The sequence below is a fragment of the Carcharhinus amblyrhynchos genome, chromosome 6, assembly GCF_965287045.1.
Source record: "Carcharhinus amblyrhynchos chromosome 6, sCarAmb.v2.hapA, whole genome shotgun sequence".
NCBI lineage: Eukaryota > Metazoa > Chordata > Chondrichthyes > Carcharhiniformes > Carcharhinidae > Carcharhinus > Carcharhinus amblyrhynchos.
The window spans coordinates 65,018,122-65,040,358 of NC_137329.1; positions in this window are offsets into that span (position 1 = coordinate 65,018,122).

Sequence of the window (22,237 nt, forward strand, 5' to 3'; positions counted from 1 at the left end):
AAGAAACCCCTCCAGTACATTACCCACCACTGATGTCAGGCTCAACAGCCTGTCATTTCCTGGCTTGTCTTTACTACCCTTCTTGAACATTAGCCATCGTCCAGTCTTCTGAAACTTCGCTAGTAGAAAGAGATGAGGCCAGGGGATTTATCCATGGCACTTTAAAGCTGCAACTACCTTCTCCCTAGTAATGTGCATGTGGCTGAAGACATCACATGTTTCCCTTATTTCTTGAGTATCCATAATTTTCTCTTCAGTAAACAGCGAGGAGAAATATTCACTTAAAATCTCACCTATCACCTGTGGCTCCACATAGGCGGCCATGATAATCCTTAAAGGGACCTATTCTCTCCCTGGCTACCCTTTTACTCTTAATATAGCAATAGAACCTTTTGGGATTTTCTTAAACTTTACCTGTCAGAGCCATCTCATGCCCTCTTTCTGCCTCCTGATTTCCCTCTTAGGTGTACCACTACACTTTTTGTACACTTTTTTGAGTGATTGGCCCTTGAGAAGATGGCGGTAATACAAGGGTTTTGATGAAGTTCGAAGATGAATGAAAGCCATTGGATGCTTTATTGTATCCTTCTACACAGAGGGTGACATTTGACAACTCTATAAAGACATCCGTGGGGGCTGTTTCACAGAAAACATTACTCCTAGAAGGAGTGCGCTTTGCAGGTTGTACAACACTAGAGCTGTGTGAAAATATCCTTCTTCCCTTCTTGAACTGCTGCAGTCCCTGAGATGTAGGTACATGCACAGTGCTGGTAGAAAGGGTGTTCAAGGATTTTGACCTAGTGACAGTGAAGGAATATCAAGTAATTCAGGAACCCAGACCTAGGTTTCCATTCCACCATGGTAGGTGGTCAATTTGAATTCAATAAAAGTATGGAATTAAAAGTCAAATAGCAGCCATGAAACCATTGTTGACAGTAATAAAAACCCACTTGATTCACTAAAGTCTTTAGAGAAGAAAACCTGCCATCTGATCTGGTCTACATATGACTCCAGACCCACAGCAATGTGGCTGACTCTTAAACGCTCTTGCAAGCCACTCAGTTTTAACCAACAGCTAAAAAAGCAATAAGGAGTGAAGCTGGACAGACTACCAGCATTGACCTAGACAATGGCAAACTCAGCTCTGTCAAACTTACAAAGTCCTCCTTACTTTAACATTTTTCATGAAGGTGGGGTGGGGGGGTGGTGTCATGTGATGCAAGTGCAGGAGTAGCTATGTTTCTGTGAGCTCTGGCAATACTCAGTTTGAAGGCCTTCCAGTTATTAAACTTACACAGTTCATACTGAACTAATCTGAGAATGACAACTCCCTGGAAGATTTCTAGTTAAATGTTGGTGACAAAATGCTGAGATATATTAAAAGCATCAACAAAAGAGAGCAGTCAGAAATAACTGGGGTGAAGCCGAGTCCTCAATAAGGTGACTTAATAAATGAAATAGCTTTCAATCGGCACTCTCAAAGGCATTATAACTGATGACTGCTCATTTTATTAAGGTTATTGATAAGAAACCCATTCTGTTTGTACATGTAGGGATACGGGGGTAGGGCCTGGGTGGGATTGTGGTCGGTGCAGACTCGATGGGCCGAAGGGCATCATTTTGCACTGTAGGGTTCTATGTTCTATGATTTCATGATATCAGTGCTCATAATATCAGAACTGCAGAAAACTGACAAAAGGTTTGGTGAAGCAGAGAATTGTTAGTCGAAAATGCAACTTCCTCAGTTGAGGAATCCCTTGAAAAACAGCTGTGTGCTATGCTTTGACCATCTGAAGAACTGAGGGCAGAGGAAAAATGCCTGGATTGTTGGTTTGTCAAAAGAGCTAAGGATAATGTTCCAGTTAAGGCGCTTTATCTGAATGCACGAAGCATTCAGAATAAAGTGGATGAGCTGGTGGCACAGATCGGCACAAATGGATATGATCTGGTGGCCATTACAGAGACGTGGCTGCAAGGTGACAGGGACTGGGAGCTGAATGTCCAGGGGTATCAAGTGTTTAGGAAGGATAGGCGGGAGGAAAAAGAGGGGGGCGTAGCTCTGCTGATTAAGGATAGAATCAGGGTGGTAGCAAGGGATGATATTGGAGCCAAGGTGCAGAAAGTGGAATCGTTGTGGGTAGAGATTAGGAACAGCAAAGGGAGGAAGACGCTGGTGGGTGTCGTCTATAAGCCCCCGAATAATGATCTGGAGGTGGAGCGGGCTGTTAACGCGCAAATAGGTGCAGCGTGCAGGAATGGGACGGCAGTAGTTATGGGGGATTTCAATCCACATATAGATTGGTCAACCCATGTTGGACACGGTGGGCTCGAGGAGGAGTTCTTGGAATGCTGCCGGGATAGTTTCCTTGAACAGTGCGTGTTGGAGCCGACGAGGGAGCGAGCTATCTTGGATCTGGTGCTATGTAATGAGGCGGGTAGAATTAGGGACCTTGTGGTGAAGGATCCTCTTGGGGAGAGTGATCATTGTATGGTGGAGGTGGTGGTGCAGATGGAGGAGGAGAAAGTGGGTTCCCGGACACGCGTCCTTTGTTTGAACAGAGGGGAGTACGGTAGGATGAGAGAAGAATTGGCGAATGTGGACTGGGGGAGCGCGTTGGAAGGTAGGTCTGCTGAGGAGCAGTGGAGGATCTTTAAGGAGATCTTTCTTGGTGCTCAGCAGAAATTTATTCCGATGGTCAAAAAGGACCGAAGGGGGAGAGGTAATAAGCCGTGGATAACGAAGGAGGTGAAGGAAAGTGTTAAATTAAAAGCGGAGGCGTTTAGAGTAGCTAAGAGTAGTGGGTGAGAAGAGGATTGGGAGAGGTTTAAATGTCAACAAGGAGAAACTATGAAGCTGGGCTAGCGCTTAATATAAAAAAGGATAGCAAGAGTTTTTATAAATATATAAAAAGGAAGAGGCTGGCTAGGGTGAACGTTGGTCCCTTAGAGGATGAGAAGGGGGACTTAGTGGTAGGGGATGGGGATACGGCTGAGGTCTTGAATAACTTGTTTGTTTCTGTCTTCACGGAGGAGGACGTGAATAATTTGCCGGGTGTTAGAGATGGAAAGGTGGTAGGACTGGAGGGTCTTAATGACATTACTGTTACTAGAGAGGCGGTGCTCGACAGACTGGAGGGACTGATTGTGGACAAGTCGCCAGGACCCGATGGAATGCATCCGAGGGTTCTGAAAGAAATGGCGGAGGTGATAGTGGATGCCTTGGTGGTTATTTTCCAGACGTCGCTGGATTCCGGGGAAGTGCCAGAAGATTGGAAAACGGCTAATGTTACGCTATTGTTTAAGAAGGGTGGCAGGCAAAAGGCAGGGAATTATAGGCCGGTTAGTTTAACGTCTGTTGTAGGTAAAATGTTAGAATCCATCATCAAGGAGGAAATAGCGAGGCATCTTGAGGGGAATTGCTTGATAGAGCAGACGCAGCACGGTTTCGTTAAGGGGAAGTCATGTCTGACAAATTTACTGGAGTTCTATGAGGATGTGTCTAGGGCGGTGGATAGAGGAGAGCCGGTGGATGTGGTCTTTCTTGATTTTCAGAAGGCGTTTGACAAGGTACCTCACAAGAGGTTATTGCAGAAGGTCAGGGGACATGGAGTTGGGGGTAGGGTGTTAGCGTGGATAGAGGATTGGTTGTCAAATAGGAGGCAGAGAGTGGGGGTCAATGGGTGCTATTCGGATTGGCGGATGGTGACTAGTGGAGTGCCCCAGGGGTCGGTGCTGGGGCCTCAGCTATTTAGCATTTATATAGATGATCTGGAGGAGGGAACCGAGTGTGTGGTGTCGAAATTTGCTGATGACACCAAGATTGGTGGAAAGGCAAATTGTGCGGAGGGTGTGGAGAGTCCACAGAAGGATCTAGATAGGCTGGGCGAATGGGCCAGGAACTGGCAAATGGAATTTAATGTTGGCAAGTGCGAGGTGGTCCACTTTGGTAGGAATAATGGTAGGAAGGATTATTACTTACGTGGCGAAAAACTGCAGCAGGCAACGGTGCAGAGGGACCTCGGGGTCCTTGTGCATGAGTCGCAAAAACCCAGCTTGCAGGTGCAGCAGGTGGTCAGGAAGGCGAATGGGATGCTGGCCTTCATAGCGAGGGGGATTGAATATAAAAGTAGGGAGGTCTTGCTGCGGCTGTATAGGGCATTGGTGAGGCCACAGCTGGAGTACTGTGTGCAGTTTTGGGCGCCGTACTTACGCAAGGATATCTTGGCCTTGGAGGGAGTGCAGTGGAGGTTTACTAGGCTGATGCCGGAGTTGAGGGGGTTGAGCTATGAGGAGAGGCTGAATAAACTAGGCTTGTACTCGTTAGAGTTTAGAAGAATGAGGGGAGATCTCATTGAGATGTATAAGATGATGAATGGGATGGATAGGATAGAGGTGGAGAGACTCTTCCCGCTCAGGAAGGACAGTAGGACTAGGGGGCACAGCCTCAAGATAAAGGGAGGGTGGTTTAGAAAGGAGTTGAGGAGGAACTTCTTCACTCAAAGGGTGGTGAATCTCTGAAATTCTCTGCCCGTTGAAGTGGTGGAGGCTGCCTCGCTAAATATTTTTAAGACGCGGGTTGATGGGTTTTTGATAGGCAAGGGGATTAAGGGTTATGGGGAGAGGGCGGGAATGTGGAACTGATCCACTTCAGATCAGCCATGATCTTATTGAATGGCGGGGCAGGCTCGAAGGGCTAGATGGCCTACTCCTGCTCCTATTTCTTATGTTCTTATGTTTAAGAACTGTTGTGATGATACTGTGCCTTTAAGAAATGTATTTGCGTCATATTTCTTGAGCAAGATTTGTTTTAGCAGTTTGTTTTATTATTGGCATCAACAGTCTATGTTGTTACTGCAGCAGCATAATTCATCTTACTTGTTAAATTGTTTTGTTTTAATCTGGACTAATTCAGGGTTGTTATTTTAGTATTTCCCCTTTGGCTTTTCAGAGTGGGACTTGCTTTGGGTTTTGATAGGAAAAGTCATATGATTGTGTGGGGTTAGGCTCACACAGAGAAAATAAGCTCAGATGCTGTTTGAGAATTGTAGAGAGAAGTAATAGTTCTGAGTCACTGGGCACTGAGACTGGGATTTGCCAGGAAATATGTCTACGTCTCTGAATTCTATTGCTTGAAGGTGTTTCTTTCTCTAGAAACTGTCCAATAAGAGTCAGAAGGCAGATTACTTTCTGTATCTGTCCAGAGGGATTAAATGCTGGAAATCTAACATCCACACAAGCATATCTCTTTTGGTGCAAATTGGTTCTGAAAAAGGATGTATGTCTATGAGGATGTTGCTTAAATTGGAATTATAGAGATAGAGAACTGTGAAGAATTACATTTTGTAATGTTTAAGTATTTCCATTGGTAAAAGTTATGCTAATTCTTTTTGTCATATTCTAACTGTGTTCTTAAATAAAGTTAGTTTTAATAAAAACTATCTAGTGGGCCAATACAATCACACCTGGAGTGAAACACCTTATACTCACACTAACACCAAAATCAAATATAGTTAGTGTCTAGGCTAACTTCAGACTATATCTTGTAGTTTCTGATCTGGTCCTAAACTCTGGCTATCGCATTTCTTTAACTTAGAAGCGAAAACTGGGTGCATTAAGTTAGGAAGGGCACATTGTGTGCTGTTTCTGAGGCCTAGGGACAATCAAAGACCCCAGCCTATAATTACGTATTTTCATAACTTCAAGGATCACTAAAGAATATTGGAGCAGCTAGATGTAATAGGACCTTGCTCAATGATAAACCAAAGCTCTCTTTATTTCAAGATTTCTCAGTGGTAATACAAGGGTTTTGATGAGGTTCAAAGATGAATGAAAGCCATTGGATGCTTTATTGTATCCTTCTACACAGGTGACATTTGACAACTCTATAAAGACATCCGTGGGGGCTGTTTCACAGAAAACATTACTCCTAGAAGGAGTGAGCTTTGCAGGTTGTACAACACTAGAGCTGTGTGAAAATATCCTTCTTCCCTTTTTATTCATACGCTTATAATGGTGGTATATGTTTTATGGTCTCCTTTGCTCCAATCATCATAAACTGAGCAGTGTCACTGCTGAGAGGTGGGAGAGTGGCGTTAGTTTTAATAGGACAGGTAAGAAGGACATTCTGTACTCATTCTTTTTGTGGTAATTCTGGTCTTTTTTGACAAGAAATACTCTTTGGTGTAATTATAGAAGGTTTGTAGGTATAGCCTTATAGGACCTCACATTTGGTGAGGTAAACTTCCTTAGAATTAATAGTTTCACTTCTTAAAAATTATTCTGGGGTTACGGAATCATTAATTGGTTCCTGCAAAGATAGAGATAAATCTTACATTCCAGAACAATCCTTTATGTGTCACCGGTGTAGCTGGAGATGGGGGAAGCATGTGTTTTAAGGTGAAGCTTCAGAGAGTGATCTTGTCAGCCGGACAACCTGTCTTTTTCTGTCCCACCCCACTTTGACCAGCACTCCCTTCGATCGTGTCCTAACTTGCAGCAATTGCTGTATCGACTAATATTCTCTATGAGTTTGCTTTGACAGTTTCTAATATAATGCACTTTCTTCCCACACACAAAACAATCTCCCGTCACCCTGAACTGGGGCTTGTCAGTCTGTATACTGGGGCGATCTTGAGTCGGGGTCCTTGTGCATGAGTCGCAAAAACCCAGCTTGCAGGTGCAGCAGGTGGTCAGGAAGGCGAATGGGATGCTGGCCTTCATAGCGAGGGGGATTGAATATAAAAGTAGGGAGGTCTTGCTGCGGCTGTATAGGGCATTGGTGAGGCCGCAGCTGGAGTACTGTGTGCAGTTTTGGGCGCCGCACCTGCGCAAAGATATTTTGGCCTTGGAGGGAGTGCAGAGGAGGTTTACTAGGCTGATACCGGAGTTGAGGGGGTTGAGCTATGAGGAGAGGCTGAATAAACTGGGCTTGTACTCGTTAGAGTTTAGAAGAATGAGGGGAGATCTCATTGAGACATATAAGATGATGAATGGGATGGATAGGATAGAGGTGGAGAGACTCTTCCCGCTCAAAAAAGACAGTAGGACTAGGGGGCACAGCCTCAAGATAAAGGGGGGGCGGTTTAGAACGGAGTTGAGGGGGAACTTCTTCACTCAAAGGGTGGTGAATCTCTGGAATTCTCTGCCCGTTGAAGTGGTGGAGGCTACCTCGCTAAATATTTTTAAGAAGCGGGTTGATGGGTTTTTGATAGGCAAGGGGATTAAGGGTTATGGGGAGAAAGCGGGAAAGTGGAACTGAGCCACGACAGATCAGCCATGATCTTATTGAATGGCGGGGCAGGCTCGAAGGGCTGGATGGCCTACTCCTGCTCCTATTTCTTATGTTCTTATGATTGGATTCGGCTTGCATAGCCCAATTCATAATTTCTTGATAAGTGTTTCCCACCAGTTAGGGCTGGACTGAAACCTGCAAAGATACAGATAAATCTCACATTATCATCATCTCTTTAAGGGTCCATTACCCCTCCCTCATCTACTTAAACCCTGAACTTTCTTTCCTTTATTCTTCTGCTGTTTCCTTCGGAGTCTGCTTAATGAGGGTTACTTTTGTCCAGTTGACATGTCCCCTACCAAGAGCCCACCCTAGGTCCTGCTTAAATCTATCATACTTTTGCTGAGTGGGCAGATCTTGCTCTATTATCCATTGGCTACCTTGTAGGGCAAGATTTGCCATATTGGCTCAGCTGGTTTCCCTTTCACCAATAACTTTACATCATCTAAAGTTAAATTGTGAACTTCTCTTAATCCATCCACTACATCCCAAAAAGCAGAATTCTGATGGTTAACAACAGACTTAACTTATCCATAAACATTTGTTTCTCAGCTGCTGTCAGCGGCACTTTGTGGGCAATGCTCATCCATTCATGGGAGTTTTCACCATGGTACAAACTGGGGCCATGGGAGCACATGGGGCTGTCGTATTATAGGGAGGGGATTATCATACTGAGCACTTTCCCATGATGTGGAGATGCCAGCATTGGACTGGGGTAAACACAGTAAGAAGTCTCACAACACCAGGTTAAAGTCCAACAGGTTTATTTGATAGCAAAAGCCACTAGCTTTTGGAGCGCTGCCCCTTTGTCAGGTGAGTGGGAGTTCTGTTCACAAACAGGGCATATAAAGACACAAACTCAATTTACAAAATAATGATTGGAATGCGAGTCTTTACAGCTAATCAGGTCTTAAAGGTACAGACAATTTGAGTGGAGAGAGCATTAAGCACAGGTTAAAGAGATGTGTATTGTTTCCAGACAGGACAGTTAGTGAGATTTTGCAAGTCCAGGCAAGTCGTGGGGGTTACAGATAGTGTGACATGAACCCAAGATCCTGGTTGAGGCCATCTTCATGTGTGTGGAACTTGGCTATCAGTCTCTGCTCAGCATCTCTGCACTGTTGTGTGTCGTGAAGGCCACCTTGGAGAATGCTTACCCGAAGATCAGAAGCCAAATGCCCGTGACTGCTGAAGTATTCCCCAACAGGAAGAGAACAATCTTGCCTGGTGATTGTTGAGCAATGTTCGTTCATCTGTTGTCGTAGTGTCTGCATGGTCTCCCCAATGTACCATGCCTCGGGAGGTCTTTTCCTGCAGCGTATCAGGTAGACAACATTGGCCAAATTGCAAGAGTATGTACTGTGTGCCTGGTGGATGGTGTTCCCACATGAGATGATGGCATCCATGTCAATGATCCGGCACGTCTTGCAGAGGTTGCTGTGGCAGGGTTGTGAGGTGTCATGGTCACTGTTCTCCTGAAGGCTGTGGTACAGTGAAGTACCGCAAGCCCATGGATAACCTCACGATGCTCCACTTCTCCAGCTTCCACCCTAAACATGTTAAAGAAGCCATCCCATATAGACAAGCCCTCCTTACACACAGGATCTGCTCAGATGAGGAGGATCACAACAGACACCTCCAGACGCTGAAAGATGCCCTCACAGGAACAGGATATGACGTTCGACTCATCAATCGAAAGTTCCAACATGCCACAGTGAAAAACTGCACTGACCTCCTCAGAAGACAAACACGGGATACGGTGGATAGACTACCCTTTGTTGTCTAGTACTTCCCCGGAGCAGAGAAGCTATGACATCTTCTCTGGAGCTTTCAACATGTCATTGATGAAGATGAACATGTCGCCAAGCCCATCCCCACACCCCCACTTCTTGTCTTCAAACAACCACATACCCTCAAACAGACCATCGTCTGCAGCAAACTACCCAGCCTTCAGGAGAACAGTGACCATGATACCACACAACCCTGCCGCAGCAACCTTTGCAAGACATGCCGGATCATCAACACAGATCTCACATGAGAACACCATCCACAAGGTACTTGGTACACGCTCTTGCAACTTGGTCAATGTTGTCTAACTGATACACTGCAGAAAAGGATGTCCCAAAGCATAGTACATTGGGGAGACAATGCAGACACTACGACAACGAATGATTGAACACCGCTCAACAATCACCCTTAAGGACTGAAGCTCCGATGTCAAATGAGTAACTTGGCTCTTCAGCTCAGAGATAGTGTTTCTACTGAATGCCTCCGAGTCCTCAAGCCCCTTCAAGCGGTTCTCACAGGCAACGGTGACACCTTGGAGAGATTTAACAGATGATCCGAGCTTCTCACTCAACTCATCTATCTTGGCCTGCGACTCAGTGGCCCACCAGTCCAACTTACTGTCCAATCTTTGCACTGCCTCCGTAATAGCTTCCCCTGTCCTTTCACTCAGCATGCTCTGTTCAGGGATCCCTCCAGGAGAACGTGGTGGGGACTCCCCCTCTGCTCCTGTGATCTCACTCTTCGATTTTGGTTTGCCTCCTGCCACTTTGCCAATGCCAGCGCCTGTGGCTTACCCATTTCCTTCAGCCTTAAACGCTATTTCTTGGTCCACGTATGAAGCTGACTCGCTGTTCAATCTACCAGAGTTCTTACATAGATTGCTTTTCATCTTACTTCACCCTTAACTGAGTGAACAGAAGCAGCAAAGCGTTCCCAGCCGAGATGCAAGTTGCAACTCTTCTCCCTCACTTTAATTCACCCATGGTTGGGTGAAAAAAGGAACAGTACAGGGTCCCCAGGTTGATCTGACAGTTGCAGTTTTTATGACACAGGATTCTTCCCTGGTCTGTCCCCCACTCTAAAACAATTCACACTCGACTGAGTGACAAAACTACAAGATGGTTCCAGGCTGAACTGCAAGTCCCAACATGCTCCTCATTGAGCTCTAGCTGCAAAAAAAAAGCAATCCAAAAATAGAAACAGCAGCTTGCAATTTGCAGCAGGACTTCAGTGGCTCCTGCTTCCCACTTTCATTCACCCTTTCTTAGGTGAAAAAACAGAGTTTGCAGACTGAGCTGAAATCCACATTCCCTCCTCCGCTGAGCATACACAGTAAATTCCAAACGGCAGGAAGGAATCTAAAAATAACCCTTTCTGGTTAGACTCTCTCTTTGCAACTGCACTCCAGGTATGTTTAAAGCCTGCTTGATGTACATTAACCTCTCTCCAGACCTCAACAAACAGCTGGATTTCAAGAAGGGTCTTGCCATCTACAAATCATGCTTCCTCTCACAACAACACCATCTTTGATTCTATATTACACCAAGTTTAAGCCAGAGGATAGACCTCCACTATCTCACTGTCAAAATGCAAACTGGTTAGAGATGACTACACACTTTCAGAATTCTCTCATCCCACCTGCCACAGGAGTCAAAGCAGGTGAAGGGTGGACAATGGAAGGTCCATTGACCTCGGGTGCAATTTTCTAGAGTTGGGTCGAGCGAGGCTGTAATAAAGCCCTGCCCATTGGATGGAATTTTACCAGCACGTCCGCCCGAGGTTGGTACGAACCCACCCAAGGCCAACAGAAAATGTGGTAAAGTTCCAGCCATTTTATCTGGTCCTATGTCAAACTTAAATCCTACTGGTGGGCATACTTAAAGAGCTTGGGGAGAAATTTGGAGAAGCCTTAGAGTTTGATCCTTTGTACTTGATTCTGGGAAATGAGAGAAGGCTGTATATTATTCTAACATTTGGACTGCAAAGAATATCCTTTGCTCCTGGATTAGCAATAACTCTTCTTCTGTTCAGAATTGGCATAACATTATTCTGGGATTTATCCCAGTGGAATTCCCAACCTGTATACTCCAATCCAAATTGGTTGCATTCCGGAAAGTAGGTGGCCCTTATTTCAAATAAATAGGTTCCGTAACATCTGACTTACTCTTACAAGTTTTTCCATAGGCTGTGTAGCACTGTCCCTAATATATTAAATGCATGAGTGTACAATACATTGCCACATTTCCATGACTTTATCCTCTTTCCCCCATCCTGTCACTTGTCTTCTCTATCTTTTTGTAAATGTAGAAGTGTTGAGTATACTGAATAATACTGAATGAACTGATTTGGTTTCATTTTTCTTTATTTCTCAATGGAGAAATGATCAAGTTGTACTGTTACCAGTTTTGAGGGTGTGTTGCATTATATGTAAAAACTCTAATAAAACTATATTTTTTAAATGATTTACAGCATGAGAGCCTCTGGAGCCTAGTGCCAAAATTGAGAGCTGTCTCACAGACAAATCAAGTAAGATCAGAACAATCATACTCATGGAATAATACTTTTACAGATAATGTCCCAGACAGCACGATCCCTGGGTATGTCCTGTCCCATTGCACAGGATCCTGCACTCACCTGATGAAGGAGCGACGGTCCGAAAGCTCGTGCTACCAACCTGGTGTTGTGAGACTCCTTATTGTGCCTACCCCAGTCCAATGCCGGCATCTCCACATCATGATATACAGTTGGGAGTTGCCCTGGGTATCCTCAACATCAATTCTGCTCCCCATGAAGTTTTATGGCATCAGGTCAAACATGAGCAAGGAAAACTCCTGCTGATTACCACATATCATCCCTCCCAGATGATGAATCAGTACTCCGCCATATTATATGTCACCTAGAGGACGCATTGAGGATGGCAAGCGCACAGAATGCACTCTGCATGGGAGACTTCAATGTCCGTCATCAAGAGTGGTTCAGTATTCCTAGTACAGACCTAAAGAACATAACCGCTAGACTAGGTCTATGGCTGTTGTTGAGGGAACCGACAAGAAGGAAAAACATACTTGCTATCAAGCTGTTTTTTGATATCATATGGAGCAAATTGAGTAAACTGAAGACTTGCATCTGTAATGCTGGGAAATTCAGAGGAGGCTGAAACAGATCATCCTTCTGGTATTTATGGGTGAAGATGGCTTTAAATGCTTTAGCCTTGTCTTTTGCATTTATGTACTGGGCTCCCTCATCATCAAGGATAGAAATATTTGTCGAACCTTTTTCTTCAATGAATTAATTGTATATAGCCACCCAATACTAGATGTAACAGGGCTGCTGAGCTGATATTTTCTGCAGCAGCCTCACCTCAGGTCTTCCTCTGGTCATGTTGATATTGCAAGTTTGTCATGGATGATCTCTGAAACATGCTGAACCAAATTTCAGTGCTTGCCACCATGTGAACCGGTCAGCTGCATTTTTTCCCCAAGAAAAGTCTTCTGCGAGGCAAATGTTTGTGAGACTCCTTTTTATCATTTGTATCATTTTATTAACCACACTGAAATTGTCTACCTTGAGGCAGTTTACCATGGAAGATGGGGATTCTATAGAGAACCATGTGGGAGATGCATGGCCTACGTATCTAAGTTGAATTTTCTCGAGTAGTTTCAATGAACACAATGAAGGACCTTTTCATATTAAGGGAGAGCAATCATACTGACAATTATGCAGATGAACCTGACTAATATTTTTTGGCAAATGACCCTGTGTGTACTATTATAAAATGGTTGAGCTAAACTGTATGTTTAATTCAGCAATCATCAAAAAACTAAAGTCAAAACAGGAATTAATCCAGAATTAGGAAAGGGCTAATGGTGGTGGTGAAAGTTAGTTTTCATAAAGCCTGAATTAATTTTTAACAGTTTGAATGACTTTGAGGTGTTAAATATTTTCTGTGAAAGGTAACAGTAAAACAGAGGTGCATATCCTAGAATTGAAATAGAACACATTTCACAAAATGAGCTTTTAGTTATCTTCAGCGAGATTGCGGTCACTGGCTAACAATCACAGATTTATTGTTACATTTCTTTTTACACCTAGCATCTTCACAGGGCAGTACCCTATTAAGCAAGCCAATTTTCTGCTCACCAGCTCAAAGTAAGTGTTAAATTCAAAAAGTTATTTCAAAGCATTTTGTACATTTTTCTTATGAGATTAACCACAGGGAAAAGTCTGGAATGATGGACTGCCTGAAAAGGTAATTTATACAGATAAAATAATAACTTTCAAAAAGGAAATTGATAAATTGGATAGCTCTTTTAAAGAGCCAGCACAGGCATAATGGGTTAATTGCCTCATTGTGCATTGTGTCGTTCTTTGATTCTGTGATAGACACCAGCTGATGTGCCTAGCGCTTTGCATTTGGCTTTCTATGGTCCTGATTAATAGGGAAATGCAAATAGCTGGAGCATTGTCTGATATACATAGACATTATTGAACCCATAGCATGGTGGAAATCTGGAACTCGCTGCCTGAAAGAGTGGGAGAGACAGAAACCCTCAACACCCTGTCACTATATGCAACTCTGCCAGTTTTTGTGTCATCCGCAAACTTACTAACCAGACCATCTATACTTTTCTCCGGATCACTTATATATATTACAAACAAAGGTTCAGCCTTCAACACTATTATTCCTACAAAGCTAATCTCCAAACTCCATGGCATGGGACCTGGCTCCTCCCTCGGCATCTGAATCCTGTACTTCCTAACCCACAGACGACAATCAGTAAGGATAAGCAACAACACCGGTGTCCTGCAAGGCTGTGTCCTCAGCCCCTTACTATACTCCTTATACACCTATGACTATATGGCCAAATTCCCCTCCAACCTCGATTTTCAAGTTTGCTGATACTACCACAGTGGGTCAGATCTCAAACAGTGATGAGACTGAGTACAGGAATGAGATAGAGAATTTGATGAAATTTTGCAACACTAATCTCTCCCTCGATATCTATATAACAAAGGAGATAATCATTGAATTCAGGAAGCGTAGTGGAAGACATGCCCTTCTCTACATCTATGGGGTGAAGTGGAAATGGTTGGAAATTTCAGGTTTCTCAGTGTCCAAATTACCAACAACCTGTCCTGATCTATCCATGCCAGGCTATAGTTAAGAAAGCCCAACAATGCCTCTACTTTTTCAAAAGGTGAATGAAATTCAGCATGTCCAGTACGACTCTCATCACTTTTAACAGATGCACCATAGAAAGTATCCTTTCCGGATGCGACAAAGACTGAAAAAAACTATAAAAGGTTGTACCCAGTCCATCATGCAATCCAGCCTCCCATCCACTGACTCTGTCTACACTTCCCGCTGCTTCAGAAAAGCAGCCAGCATAAACAAGGACCCCACACACCCCGAACATATTCTCTTTCATCTTCCATGGGGACAAACATACAAAAGTCTGGAATCACGTACCAACTGACTCAAGAACAGTTTCTTCCCTGCTGCCATCCATTTGAATGGCCTACCTTATACTAAGTTGATTTTTCTCTACATTTTATATATGTATAAAATATATATATAGGACTATGACTGTAACCGTAGTGGGGACCTATACAATAAATGGCAGAACCATCAGGAGTATAGACACGCAGAGGGACCTGGGGGTGCAAGTCCACAGATCCTTAAAGGTGGCAGCACAGGTGGAGAGGGTGGTGAAGAAGGCGGTGAAGAAGGCATATGGCATACTTGCCTTTATTGGACGGAGCATAAGTATAAAATTTGGCATATGATGTTGCAGCTGTATAGAACGTTGGTTAGGCCACAATTGGAGTACTGCGTCCAGTTCTGGTTGCCACACTACCAGAAGGACGTGGAGGCTTTGGAGAGAGTACAGAAAAGGTTTACCAGGATGTCGCCTGGTATGGAAGTTCTTAGCTATGAGGAGAGATTAGGCAAACTGGGGTTGTTCTCCCTGGAAAGACAAGGATGAGGGGTGACCTAATAGAGGTGTATAAAATTATGAAGGGAATAGATAGGGTGAACAGTGGGAAGCTTTTTCCCAGGTCAGAGGTGACGAACACAAGGGGTCACAAGTTCAAGGTGAGGGCAAGGTGTCAGGGGGACGTATTTTACACAAGAGGGTGGTGGGGCCTGGAATGCACTGCCAAGCAAGGTGGTTGAGGCAGACATGCTGGGTTCCTTTAAGACTTACCTAGATAGCCACATGAACAGACTGGGAATAGAGGGATTAAAACGAATGGTCTAGTTGGGCGCATGAGTGGCACAGGCTTGGAGGGCTGAAGGGCCTGTTCCTGTGCTGTACTGTTCTTTTTTATACTACATTCTGTACCCTCTCCTTTCCATCTCCATGAACAACATGCTTTGTCTGTGTAACACGAGAAACAATACTTTTCACTGTATACCGATACGTATTACAACAATAAATCAAATTGAATCAAATAAAATATCCTTCAGGAGCACAATCTCAATTCTTAATGGGAAGTGTTCAGCAAGCTTAGTAGTTCATAGGGCAGCACACAAAATGCATTTATTTCAAAAAGGGACAAGATGGTAGTCGGGCTGCATTATTGTAAGCTATTCTAATCAAAATTGCTTTAATTTTGAATTCTGATAAAGAACAAAGAACAACACAGCACAGGAAACAGGCCCCCTCGGCCCAATGAGCCCGCACCACCATTTTAACAATGTGCTTTTTCTCTTCCACCCTTGGCCCACGCATGATGTGAGTTTGCTATGGTTCTCTGCTAAGCATAGTCTTGTGGCCATGTAACAGATAATGATGTGATTTTAGGGATCAGCTGAAGTCAGTATAAACAATAATATTTGTGTTGTGTAGACCTCGGTTAATTGACCATTCTTTCAGGAACTGAAAGCAAAGAACGTTTATTGTAATCAGTGCAGACTGTATTTTCCTAGTTGTCAAGTGTAAAGTTTTTCAAACTAGCCATTGATTGAGCTTAAGATGGATACTATTTTCCAAAACAGTATCACTTAAACAGTATAGTGATGATTATTTGAACTTATTTGGGGGATTTTATATTAAATAAATGTGTGTGTTTATTGGCTTCTGCAAATTTGTATGAAATTGTGCAAAATGTCATAGAACAGTGACAAAACTTGAACAACTGATTGACAAGGCTGATATCCAGAATTCCATCCAAAGTCTTTGACCCTTTTTATATTGTTGCTTGGTTTGTGCAGCTGAACAGCAAAACCTGCATAAACTCATATCTTAGATAAGGCTAAAACAGCTCACCGGCAGCCTTAGCAAATCTGACCTTTGGTACTACAATTGCGCTAATATCTGGCACCAGAATAATGTAAAAGTGTTTTCTCTGAGCTCTTAGTGCATAGTGAGGTTAAAACCACAAGATTTCTGGCTTGATTAAAGTTATTCTTGCTGCACAGTTTTGTTATTCCATCCCGAACTGTAGACCTGTGTTTGAATTTGAAAGCATCTGTTGAAAACTGAGTAACTAGGCGAGAGGAATAGATGAAGTAGAAATCCCTTTTATCTTTACAACTACCAGGTTGCTTTGACTCCTACTGTTATAGAGTGTGAAAGTATCTTCCTATTTGAATATATTAACTATCTTCAGCAGTTTGAGTATGCACGAGTGACATCATAGTTAGTGTGTATTTTTGCAGCTCCGTATTTACCCAAAGGGACCTGTGTAACTAGTTGCCTCTGTATTTCGATACTTTTATAAGTAAAGAAGATTGAATATTACAACACATTTTACTATCTTTTTGTAGACAGGTAACCGCATCTTATTGACAATGAGGAGAAAATGACCAAGTAAATGGAAAAGAAAAATACAAGGTTCAGCAGGGTAATACCTAAGATTTGCACACTGAATAGCTAGTTTACAGTGTGAGCGGTGGTCAAGGATTCTGATCAGCACTTCCATGAGTTTATCGAAGAAAAACAGATTAGCAGGACAATGACTCTGTTTGGGACAACCAGTGAGTTTGTAGAAGAAAACGGGGACTGGACTGAATGTGGAAAGGTTGAAACACACTTTTTTGGCAAGTGGAATTACAGATTAAAAAAACTCAATTCTCCGGAATGTATGACTTGCAAGCTAGTGAGGAATTTAGCAACACCTCAGAAACCAGGGGACATCCCATTTGTTGATTTTGTTGGACTCTTTCAAAATTACCACAATCCTAAACCCTCAGTGAATGTCCAGCATTTCAAGTTGCAGTCATTTATGGAAGGCGGGACAATCTACAGCAAATATTCTTGCTGAATTAAGGCAACTTTCTGAACATTGGGAGTTTAGACAAATATTGAAAGATATGCTCTGGGGCAGACTAGCCTGTGGCTTTAATGAGGATAGCATTCAGTGTTGTTTGTTGGGAGAGGCCACACTAACTTTCAAAAAGGCTCCAGAAATTTCTCAGGGCATGGAAACAACTTCCCATAATGCAAAAGACATTCTAAAGGCCAATGATGATGCACAAGCAGGTGCAGTGCATCAAGAAAAGAAAGAGGTTGCAAGCTAAACGATGAAAGCAGTGGAATGTTTCAAGTATGGACGGACACACTATGCAAATCATTGCAATTTATGGACACTGTTGCCGCTGCAACAAAAAGGGCCATTTAACTAAGAAAAGCAGGGGTGCTAAGTGCAGGTCAAAGACTGAGCAGGAAATTCAAATTTAAATTCAACAGCATATCACCTGGAAAGTTCAGAGCAGGCAGAAGAGCACTATTACAATATGTTTAACGTGAGTGAGGGACACAAAGCCTATTCTACAGTAGAGGTGAATGGAAAACAAATCAAGATGGAAATGGACACAAGAGACTCTGAATTTGTAATTAGTGAGGAGACCTACAGGAAAACCTGGGGCTAGGACCATCAAGAGTATAGAAACACAGAGGGACCTAGGTGTGCAAGTCCACAAATCCTTGAAAGGTGGCAGCACAGTGGAGAAGGTGGTGAAGAAGGCATATGGTATGCTTGCCTTTATAGGAAGGGGTATAGAGTATAAAAGCTAGAGTCTGATGTTGCAGCTGTATAGAATGTAGGTTAGACCACGTTTGGAGTACTGCGTCCAGTTCTGGTCACCGCACTACCAGAAGGACGTGGAGACTTTAGAGAGCGTGCAGAGGAGGTTTACTCGGATGTTGCCTAGTATGGAGGGTCTTAGCTATGAAGAGAGATTGGGCAAACTGGAGTTGTTCCCCCGGAAAGATGGAGAATGAGGGGAGACCTAATAGACGTGTATGAAATTATGAAGGGTATAGATAGGGTGAACAGCGGGAAGCTTTTTCCCAGGTCGGAGGTGACGATCACGAGGGGTCACAGGCTCAAGGTGAGACGGGCGAGGTATAACTCAGATGTCGGAGGAACGTTTTTTACAGAGAGGGTGGTGGGGGCCTGGAATGCACTGCCCAGTAGGGTGGTGGAGGCAAACGCACTAGGGTTGTTTAAGACTTACCTGGATAGTCACATGAGCAGACTGGAAATGCAGGGATATAAATGAATGTTCTTGTTGAAGATCAAGAGCCTCAGGACGTTCCTGGGAATTAATAGAGTCCTATCAGTCGTCCAACAAATTTCAAGGCTCACCTTGTCACTTATGTTGGAGCTACTGGGGATCTTCCATCACTGTCTGTATAGCCTATTGTAAATTTATGTTTATTGATGTCTCCTTTTACATCCACAGGCGATTCGGTCCACCTTTTTGGCCAACAAGGTGCATACACGCAGTGGGTCATGCGAGGGTTGCTCTTGGATGTTGCTTCGAGAGTTGTCTAGTGCTTCACGTCGGTTAGTGCATGCTTAAACTGGACCAGCTAACGGACAACAAGTCAGATCAGTGACTATCACTGTCTGCTGTACAGTTACAGGGACCCAGGTCAGATCTCTGGCTTGGATCAATGGCTGTGGGAGTTTGCACATTCTCCCTGTGTTTGCATGGGTTTTCTCTGGGTACTGTGGTTTCCTCCCACATCCCAAAAAACATGCTTTTTAGGCTGATTGGCGTCAATAAATTGTCCCTTAATTGGATCTCCCTTAATCTGGCGTACATCCAATTCCCTAAATTTCCACCCCCTTAATTGTGGAGTTCCACTAGGACGTAGACAAAAACGTCGACTAGCGATGTAAGACTTGAATAAGGCACTCACTGAGTGTGTTAAAATGGGCGGCATGGGCTTGTAGGGCCAAAGGGCCTGTTTCCTATGCTGTTCTTTGTTTTTTCTCAGACAGTGGTCCAACTTTGGATGTACACCAGAGAGGCTATCACATTGCTTGGGATGTTAGAGGTGGATGTTGCATACAACAACCACGTAACAGTATAGCTCCTGGTGGTAAAAAGCAAAGGGCCTAGTCTACTAGGGTGTGACTGACTCCATAAATTATTTTGAATTGGGATGAGATTAAGCACAGATAACAGAGGATGTCATTCAAGAACAGCCTGAGTTCTTCAAAGATCTTTTAATCTACAGGTACTTCGGTCCGCCTTGTTGTCCAACAAGGAGCATACACGTGGTGGGTCGTACGAGTGCTGCTCTTGGATGTTTCGAGAGTAGCCTAGTGCTTCACGTCGTTAGTGTATGCTTAAACTGGACCAGATGCTGGGCAACATGATAGCTCAGTGACTATCACTGTTTACTGTGCAAATACATGGATTTGGGCCAGTGTCTGTGGGAGTTTGCGCATTCTCCCCATGCTTGCGTGTGTTTTCTCCAGGTGCTCCGGTTTCCTCCCACACCCCAAAGATGTGCTCTTAGGCTAATTGATGTAACAAATGGTCCCTAAATTAGTCCCCCTTCAATCTGGTTTCCAATGTTGAGTGCCATATGCATAGACAAGGGTCATGGGTGGACAGGGGACTCACAACGTTGAAGTGGCAGCGCAGGCTCGTTGGGCCGAAGGGCCTGTTTCCTGTGCTGTGTTGTTCTTTGTTCTTTGTTCTATGAACTGAGTCCACTGTGTGACACTACAGTTAAGTTGTTCATAGATCCTCAAGCTAATCCTCACTTTTTCAATCCCTATGCCATGAAAAGTAAAGGAAAAATTGGAGTGGCTGCAAAGGCTTGGAATCATTGAGCCCATTCAGTTAAGTTGGCAGTTCCAATTGTTCCTATTCTTAAAAGTGATGGAACTGTGGGAAGTACAAACTTGCCATTAATCAGGCCTCCAAACTGGATGCTTACATGTTTCTGCAGGTGGAAGATTTGTTTTCAATCCTTGCAATAGGCAAGACGTTCTCAAAACTTGATATGAGCCATGCCTTTGTTAGAGGAGGTCCCAAAACAGTATGTCGCAATAAATACTTAAGGAAGTTTGTTCAAATACAACCATCTGGTTTTCAATATGTCCTCCAGTTTGATGGTTTTTGAAAGGACATTGGATTTCTCATATAGCAGTTTACTTTGGTGACATTCTGATTCCTTCAAAAACCGATAAGGAGCAGCTCAGCAACCTTGATCAAGAGTTAAAGAGATTTTCAGAGGCAAGGCTGCACCTGAAGCATAGCAAGTGCATTTTCCAGGCACAGAGTGTGAAATGTTTGGGTCACAAAATCACAGTGGAGGATCTGTACCTGGTGAAAGACAAGTCAGAGCTATCAAGGAATCCCAGAACCCAGAAGTGTATCAAGTTCAGGTCATCCCTGGGCATGGTAAATTACAACAGGAAGTTTCTGCCTGACCTTTCAACACTGTATCTATTTCACAAAGAAATAAAATGGAACTGGGGTCTATCACAAAAGAAAGCTTTCAAGGACATGAAAGTGCTTCTACAATCGGCTAATCTGCTGATTCAAACCAAAAGAGAAAATGCTGGAAAATCTCAGCAGGTCTGGCAGCATCTATAAGGAGAGAAAAAAGCTGATGTTTCGAGTCCAGTTGACCACTTGTCAAAGCTCTTTTTTTTTGAGAAAAAGGTGGAAGGGGAAGCAAAGGAGGAGTACGATAAGGGGGGATAAAATAGGGTGAAAGAGTGGGGGGGAAGACAAACAAAGAAAGGCAATAAAGAAATAAAAGGTAAGAATAGCAAAAAATTAAATAAAATGAAAAAGGGGTAGAGCTAATCATCAGAAGTTTTTGAATTCGATGTTGAGACCAAGGCTGTAACGTGCCTAGCCGGAAGATAAGATGCTGTTCCTCCAGTTTGCGTTAAGCTTCACTAGAATATTGCAACAAGCCAAAGACAGACACGTAGGCATAGGAGCAGGATCATGTGCTAAAATAGTAAGCATCTGGAAGGTCAGGGTTCTGATTGCGCACTGACCGAAGGGGCTCAGCAAAGCGATCATCCAGTCTACATTTGGTCTCTCCAATATAGAGGAGACCACATTGGGAGAAGCGAATGTACTACATCAAAATGAAAGACTTTATGGGATCTTTTCTGAATCATATGTTTCTAGTCATTGTGCATTCTGAGTAGTTAGAAGAATACATCATGAGCAACATTAGAACAGCCATTATAATACAGAAGCTACACCAAATTTTTGCAACTCATGGTTCACCAGATTCTCTCGTTTCTGATAACAGTACAACGTTTATGAGTGATTTGCTGCAAGAGTTAATGCAAAGGAATGGAACACGCGATGCGTGTACTGCATTTTTTCATTCAGCTTCAAATGGTTTAGCAAAGTGAGCTGTTTAGCCATTGAAAGTGCTGGAGCATATTCAACTAACTGCGATCAAAAACAGGTGGGAAAGCCTTCAATTTTCCTGTCCAGTGGGCGCTTAATGTCTTTTTGGGCAAATCGTCCCCATTATTTTTTGATTGTGGAGCTGAGGATGCAATTTTCAAAGATCTGGAAAGTTCCAGGTTCAATCCCCAATCTGGGATCAGTTAGGTAACCATTGCCAGGACACTGGGAGGAATGTCACAATTCGCCTGAATGTCCTCTTTAGAGATTGAAAAATAGCAGTGCTCCTCGGTATTCAGTGATTCCACTCTTACAACAGAATGAGTAAAGCTAAGACTAAAATCATCTGTGTTGGACTCTTCCTTCTACTCTTCATCTCTGATCACATTTGAAAAATCCCACTTTGAGATTCCCATATTCATGGCCATTTCTTTGGCTATATCATTTCCCAGCCTTTCCCATCGAGTCAATCACTGACAAGGCCATCTCTCACACTTCCTATCCTACATAATTATCCAATTCTT